Raw genomic sequence first — 6,859 nt, 5'->3', positions numbered from 1 at the left:
ATGCTTGAGGTAGGCAGTTTGCTGCACACAACCTCTACATGACCTCTATCTCGACAACCTACCCCATTCCACCCCTTTGATAGTGCATATGCTTTTCTGTGTAGGTGTTTCTTGAGAAATCGTTCACAGCATTTCTCAAGAAATGCTGTGAAATTAGCTCAAATGATAGAGTGCTTGCTTAACACATAAGAAGCAGTAGGTTCAATGCCCAGGCTTACTTTTAACAGTGTGCCATTTTATCACATCATTTTTGAGATGTTTTTAAACATTAGTAATAAATTAGAAACTTTTTATTTGTCTTTAGTTAGAGGATTTAGAATAGAACAGAACAGAACAGAACAGAACTGAACAGAATAGAATAGAATAGAATAGAATTTTATTGGCCAAGTGTGATTGGCACACAAGGAATTTGTCTTGGTGCATATGCTCTCAACGTACATAAAAGAAAAATATACATTTGTCAAGAATCATGTGGTACAACACTTAATGATTGTCATAGGGGTCAAATAAGCAATGAAGAAACAATCAATATTAATAAAAATCTTAGGATACAAGCAACAAGTTACAGTCATACAGTCCTACGTGGGAGGAAAAGGATGATAGGAATGATAAGAAAAAAACTAATAGAAATAGAAGTGCAGATTTAGTAAAAAGTCTGACAGTGTTGAGGGAATTATTTGTTTAGTAGAGTGATGGCATTTGGGAAAAAACTGTTCTTGTGTCTAGTTTTCTTGGTGTTCAGTGCTTTGTAGCGACGATTTGAGGGTAGGAGTTGAAACAGCCCTCTTTTTGATTTGTGCAGTATACAGGTCCTCAATAGAAGGCAGGTTGGCAGCAATTGTTTTTTCTGCAGGAAAAAGCAGTTTTCCTCTGAAGTCTGTGTCGGTCTTGTTGGGTTGCAGAACCAAACCAGACAGTTATGGAGGTGCAGATATGCTAAATGCTCAGTCTGGCCCTGAGCCCTAAATGGCTCAGGGCCAAACTATTCACAGGAGTGTCTCCACCCTCATACCTCATTGCAGCCAGTAAGGGCCCACAGAGTTGGCCTTCTCCAGGTCCTATTTGCCAAGCAATGTCAGTTGGTGGGATCTTGGGGAAGAGCCTTCCCTGTGGCAGCTCCGACCCTGTGGAATCAACTGCCTCCAGAGATTCACACTATCTCCTTCCTACCGGTCTTCTGGAAAGCTGTTAAGACCTGGCTTTTCTGGCAGACCTGGAATTAGATTGACTGTAATGTATGTATGGTGTTTATTAACTTTTTTTGGGGGGAATATTATTGTTTTATTATATTATTGATTTTATTGTTGTGTTTTGATTGCGTTTTACTATTGCTGTATTTATGTCACTTGTTAGCCGCTCTGAGTCCGTTTTGGAATGAGCAGAAAATAAATAAATAAATAAATAAATATTTTATATATTTATTTATTTATTATTTAGATTTGTATGCCGCCCCTCTCCGCAGACTCGGGGCGGCTCACAGCAAGATACAGCAAATCATGACAAATCCAAATAAATTTAAAATATTTAAAAATATTTAAAAAGAACCCCATTTACTAACAAACACACACACAAACATACCATGCATAAATTGTACATGCCCGGGGGAGGTGTATCAGTTCCCCCATGCCTGACGGCAAAGGTGGGTTTTAAGGAGTTTACGGAAGGCAGGGAGAGTAGGGGCAGTTCTAATCTCTGGGGGGAGTTGGTTCCAGAGAGTCGGGGCTGCCACAGAGAAGGCTCTTCCCCTGGGGCCCGCCAACCGACATTGTTTAGTTGACGGGACCCGGAGAAGGCCCACTCTGTGGGACCTAATCGGTCGCTGGGATTCGTGTGGCAGAAGGCGATCTCGGAGATATTCTGGTCCAGTGCCATGAAGGGCTTTAAAGGTCATAATCAACACTTTGAATTGTGACCGGAAATTGATCGGCAGCCAATGCAGACTGCGGAGTGATGGTGAAACATGGGCATACCTAGGTAAATAAATAAACAAACAAACAAACAAACAAACAAACAAAACCCACCTCTGCCGTCAGGCATGGGGGAATTGAAACATCTCTCCCTTGCCCATGTAGTTTCTGTGTATGATTCGACTGTGTGCTTGTTTTTTATATATTGGGGTTCTTTTGGATTTTTAAACTTAAAACTGTAATTTAGATTGCTAAATATTAGATTTGTTACTATGTATTGTTTACCATTGTTGTGAGCCGCCCCGAGTCTACGGAAAAAGGGCGGCATATAAATCCAATTAATCTAATCTAATCTAATCTAATCTCATCTCATCTCATTTCATCTCATCTCATCTAAATAAACAAATAAACAAACAAATAAACAAACAAACAAAATAAAATGCTGTCTGAGTTTGGGAAAAACATCTGAAGATAAGAAGAAAAGCTTCCCACCCCACCCCCCTTCCCCCAAGCTAGGCTCAGCTCACCTCTTTCCCCAAAGGCCCATAAAAGGTTGCACAGTCTCAGAAATCTAAAAGGAGATGGGATAATTCATTTTCCCCCTTCTCCTATGCACCCACTGTCAGTTTGGTGGGAGAGACTTCACCCTCACAGGTCCCTGTGCTGTGCTGGCATCTCTGCAGTCTGGCACAGCTCCAGAACTCACAGCTGTGGGGAACTTGTCCACTTCCTTTAAATCCAGCTGCTCAATCTCTTCCCAGGTAAATGAAGCTCAGGTGTGTCTTGGTCATTTCTAGCAGACTTACTTACCTCAGCATCTAATTTCATCTCCTCGGTTTCTCCCCTTCATCCTGAATCGTTTCAGTTTTGTGGGTCAAAGCTGCTCCTAGCCGGGGAATTAGCTCATATGGTAGAGCGCTTGCTTTGCATGCAAGAGGTGGTGGGATCGATGCCCACATTCTCCAGTTCCATTTTTTCCCCTTTTTTCCCTTTCCTTTGCCAAAGAGTATTAGATCGTTTTCACCTCTTCGTTTTTTGCTTCTTGTCCTGAATTCTTGTAACATGACAGAGCAAATTTGACAGGGGAATTAGCTCAAATGGTAGAGCGCTCGCTTAGCATGCGAGAGGTAGCAGGATCGATGCCTGCATTCTCCAGCCCGTCTCTCTTCAGTTTTGACATCCATGCAGAAGATCCTCAGGTAGGCAAGTTTTGCATATTTTTCCTGGACTTGGAATTAGTGGCGATATAGAAGCTTTGCTTTGCCTGCAAGAGGTAGTGGGGATCGATGCCCACTTTTTCATTCATTCATTCATTCATTCATTCATTCATTCATCCATCCATCCATCCATCCATCCATCTATCTATCTATTTATTTATTTGTCCAATACACAATACATTTGGAAGAGAATAGACATGAAGTAATATATATAAAGATAATATGTAAAAATAGAGAAGATATATGAAAGGAAGAAAATATATATGATATATGAGATAAAGGAAAGACAATTGGACAGGGGATGAAAGGCACACTAGTGCACTTATGTACGCCCCTTACTGACCTCTAAGGAACCTGGAGAGGTCAATCGTGAATAGTCTAAGGGAGAAATGTTGGGGGTTAGGGGTTGACATTATTGAGTCCGGTAATGAGTTCCACGCTTTGACAACTCGATTGTTAAAGTAATATTTTTTACAGTCAAGTTTGGAGCGGTTAATATTAAGTTTGAATCTGTTGCGTGCTCTTGTGTTGTTGCGGTTGAAGCTGAAGTAGTCATTGACCGGTAGGACATTGCAGCATATGATCTTGTGGGCAATACTTAAATCGTGTTTTAGGCGCCGTTATATTCCCTTCCCTTGGCAGTAATTCCACTGTTTGAATCTGTTGAGTGCTCTTGTGTTGTTGCGGTTGGAAGATATTTGGTCAATTTTATCTTCTTTCCCCAAGTTCCACCCCACTTTACCCCTGTGATTCTGTGTATGATCTTCTGTGTGGGCATTTCTTGAGAAGTGATGGAGCAGCAATGGAAGAAAGCCGTGAAAGTAGCTCAAGTGGAAGAGTGCTTGCTTCACACAGAAGAAGTACTAGATTTTAGTAGAACAATCTGAGGTTAGTTGGGGGAAAGATTAGAAGTAATGTGAGAAAATATTATTTTACTGAAAGAGTAGTAGATACTTGGAACAAACTTCCAGCAGACGTGGTCGGTAAATCCACAGTAACTGAATTTAAACATGCCTGGGATAAACATATATCCATCCTAAGATAAAATACAAGAAATAGTATAAGGGCAGACAAGATGGACTGTGAGATGTTTTTCTGCTGTCAATCTTCTATGTTTCTATGTTTCTATTTTATTTTCCAATCAAACTTTGCCTAATTTTGGCAAGTTATTAGACAATTTTTATTTATATCTTTATTTAGAGGATTTATATAGTCCTCCTCTCCCCATTCTCTTCCACATAACTCTGGATAGCGAACAACAAGTGCACTAGAGTGCCTTCCGTCCCCTGTCCTATTGCTCTCCTATACCTTTCTTCTATTCCTATATCTCTTCTTCTATTCTTTCATTGATATGTTCTATTACTATATCTTCTTTTCTATTATTTCTTAGATATATTTTACTATGAGTATCTCCTCTATAACCTTCATCATGTATTTTACTATGTGTATATAGATATATACCCACTAAAACCCTCATTGTGTATTGGACAAAATAAAAATAAATAAATAAATAAATGAAAACAGAAAGCTTGAACACAACATAACAAACAATTAAGAAAAACCAGGAACCCAATCCACCAACCACACCAATAATGGGCTCCTATGGGTACGGTCAGGTATGCAGAACCAGTGGAAAAACTTTGGACAGTTACAGAGAACTGGCAGAAAAATTTAATTTTTTTGAATTGAATTGAATTTTTTTTCTCGCTTTTGGACTCTGGGTATGTTTTTCGTGTCGCAGTAAATGTGTTTGAATGTGTATAATTTTAGAAGAGCTTTGTGTGTGTGTGTGTGTGTTTGTGTGTATATATACACACAGTTTATATAATAGATAATGCATATTTTTGTGTGCCTGTATGTAATATGTATGTATTATGTACATATATATGTATGGCATATATACATAGAATTAAATAGTATATTTTGGATGTTCAGTAATAGTAAATAGGTAGAGAAATTGTAACTCTTTGAGGCGAGGAGAGACCAGGCCCCCTAACCCTAACCCAAACACTTGATGTGAGTGACATCAAGTTGGCCAATTTTAAGCCAGTCACATGACTTTTAAACCACCCTTGGTCACATGATTTGTCAAATCACTCCCACCTGGTCACATGACCAGCAAGCCACACCCACAAAATTAGCCACGCCCTGTTACCTATCCTAACCCCAAATTAGGATATGTACCATGTACTAACAATCTCCCACCTTGGGGTTGACAGTACAGTTTCCATTCACTGTCTCATGTTGTATTTAATACAACTCTTAACATGTAGTTTAACATTTTTGAAGCCCGACCCTGCTAGGACCCCTTTTTGCTGAAGCACTTCAATAAAAGGAAATGAATCCTGCATCTCGTGTCTGGTAATCTTCATTAGCTTTGGGGCCAGGCTAAGACCCTAATTTGGGGACAACAGTAGAACTAAGTTGACAGGTAGTTGGGGAATTAGCTCAAATGGTAGAGCGCTTGCTTAGCATGCAAGAGGTAGCAGGATCGATGCTTGCATTCTCCAGCCATTCTCCTGTGTTTTGTACCATCCACCGAAAGACCTTTTTCCATTCCATATCTGCATCTATAACTGCATTTTGACATTTGGAAATGTTCAAATTTTGAATAAAGATTTGATTAGCAGTCATATTTTTTTAAATTTATTTATTTATTTATTTGTTTGTTTGTTTGTTTGTTTGTTTATTTATTTATTTATTTATTTATTTATTTATTTATTTATTATCAAATTTGTATGCTATCCCTCTCCGCAGACTTGGGGTGGCTAACAAAAGTATAACAATATTTAAGTTAATTTTAAAAAGAAACCCCAATTTAAGAGACCAATCATACATACATAAGCCTAGGGGAAGGGAATATCTCAATTCCCCCATGCCTGATGACAGAGGTGGATTTTAAGGAGCTTACTCTGATATCTGGGGGGAGTTGGTTCCAGCGGGTCGGGGCCGCCACAGAGAAGGCTCTTCCCCTGGGTCCCACAAAACGGCATTGTTTAGTCGACGGGACCCGGAGAAGGCCAACTCTGTGGGACCTAACTGGTCGCTGGGATTCGTGCGGCAGAAGGCGGTCCCAGAGATATTCTGGTATATATGAAATGAAAAACAGGAAATTATGATTATTCTCACTCACACCCTCATGTCTTTTTTCAGGACCCTGCTTTCAACCTTTCTGTCTCTCCCACTCTTTCTGAGGGCTGGTAAGAACTATTATCATATGTAATTCTTTAAACTTATCCAAGGACAAGGAAATAAGAGCAAAAGAGAGAAGTACCTCCAGAGATAGGCTGCTGCCAGGACCGGGGGTGGGGGGGGACGATGGACAGACGATGCAGTAGGGTAGCGAAAATGGAGCTCCACCCCAGAGCACCCAATTTGCACTGAAAGATGTTGAAAGAAAATGCAGAGCGTCTTGCATAAGCCACTCCCACAGCGTGGTAGTAAAAATTTTGGTAGCCCTTCACTGAGTATCTCCTTCATTTTTGCTCAGATCCCCTCCTTGGCAGAAAGGGTAAGGATGAGCAAGAGGGGAAATCTCTAGAATCTGCAGAGTGCTCTCTTGTGTAGAGCTGATCGTCCCATTGATTTCAGGTGAAGATCCTGGAAGAACCGGTGGAGGAGGGATGTGTAGCTGTATATTGGCTTGGGCAGGTTATGTTGTTATGAGGTTGAAGTTGGAGAACTATCAGCAAGGATAATTAAAACAAGAACAAATTGTCCAGGATGGTAGCGATA

At 40.2% G+C, this 6,859-nt stretch overlaps 2 non-coding genes across 2 annotated transcripts; both read left to right on the top strand.

Annotated features, from left to right (window-relative positions):
• The first annotated feature begins 2,799 nt into the window (after positions 1 to 2,799).
• TRNAA-UGC (transfer RNA alanine (anticodon UGC)) lies at positions 2,800 to 2,872 on the top strand. The gene has a single exon. It is a non-coding gene; the product is annotated as a tRNA-Ala (tRNA).
• A 117-nt stretch (positions 2,873 to 2,989) lies between these two features.
• On the top strand, positions 2,990 to 3,062 carry TRNAA-AGC (transfer RNA alanine (anticodon AGC)). The gene has a single exon. It is a non-coding gene; the product is annotated as a tRNA-Ala (tRNA).
• The last annotated feature ends 3,797 nt before the right edge of the window (positions 3,063 to 6,859 follow it).

This window comes from Erythrolamprus reginae, chromosome 2, assembly GCF_031021105.1.
Source record: "Erythrolamprus reginae isolate rEryReg1 chromosome 2, rEryReg1.hap1, whole genome shotgun sequence".
NCBI classification, from domain to species: Eukaryota; Metazoa; Chordata; class Lepidosauria; order Squamata; family Dipsadidae; genus Erythrolamprus; species Erythrolamprus reginae.
This window is presented reverse-complemented; position numbering and strand designations above follow the sequence as displayed.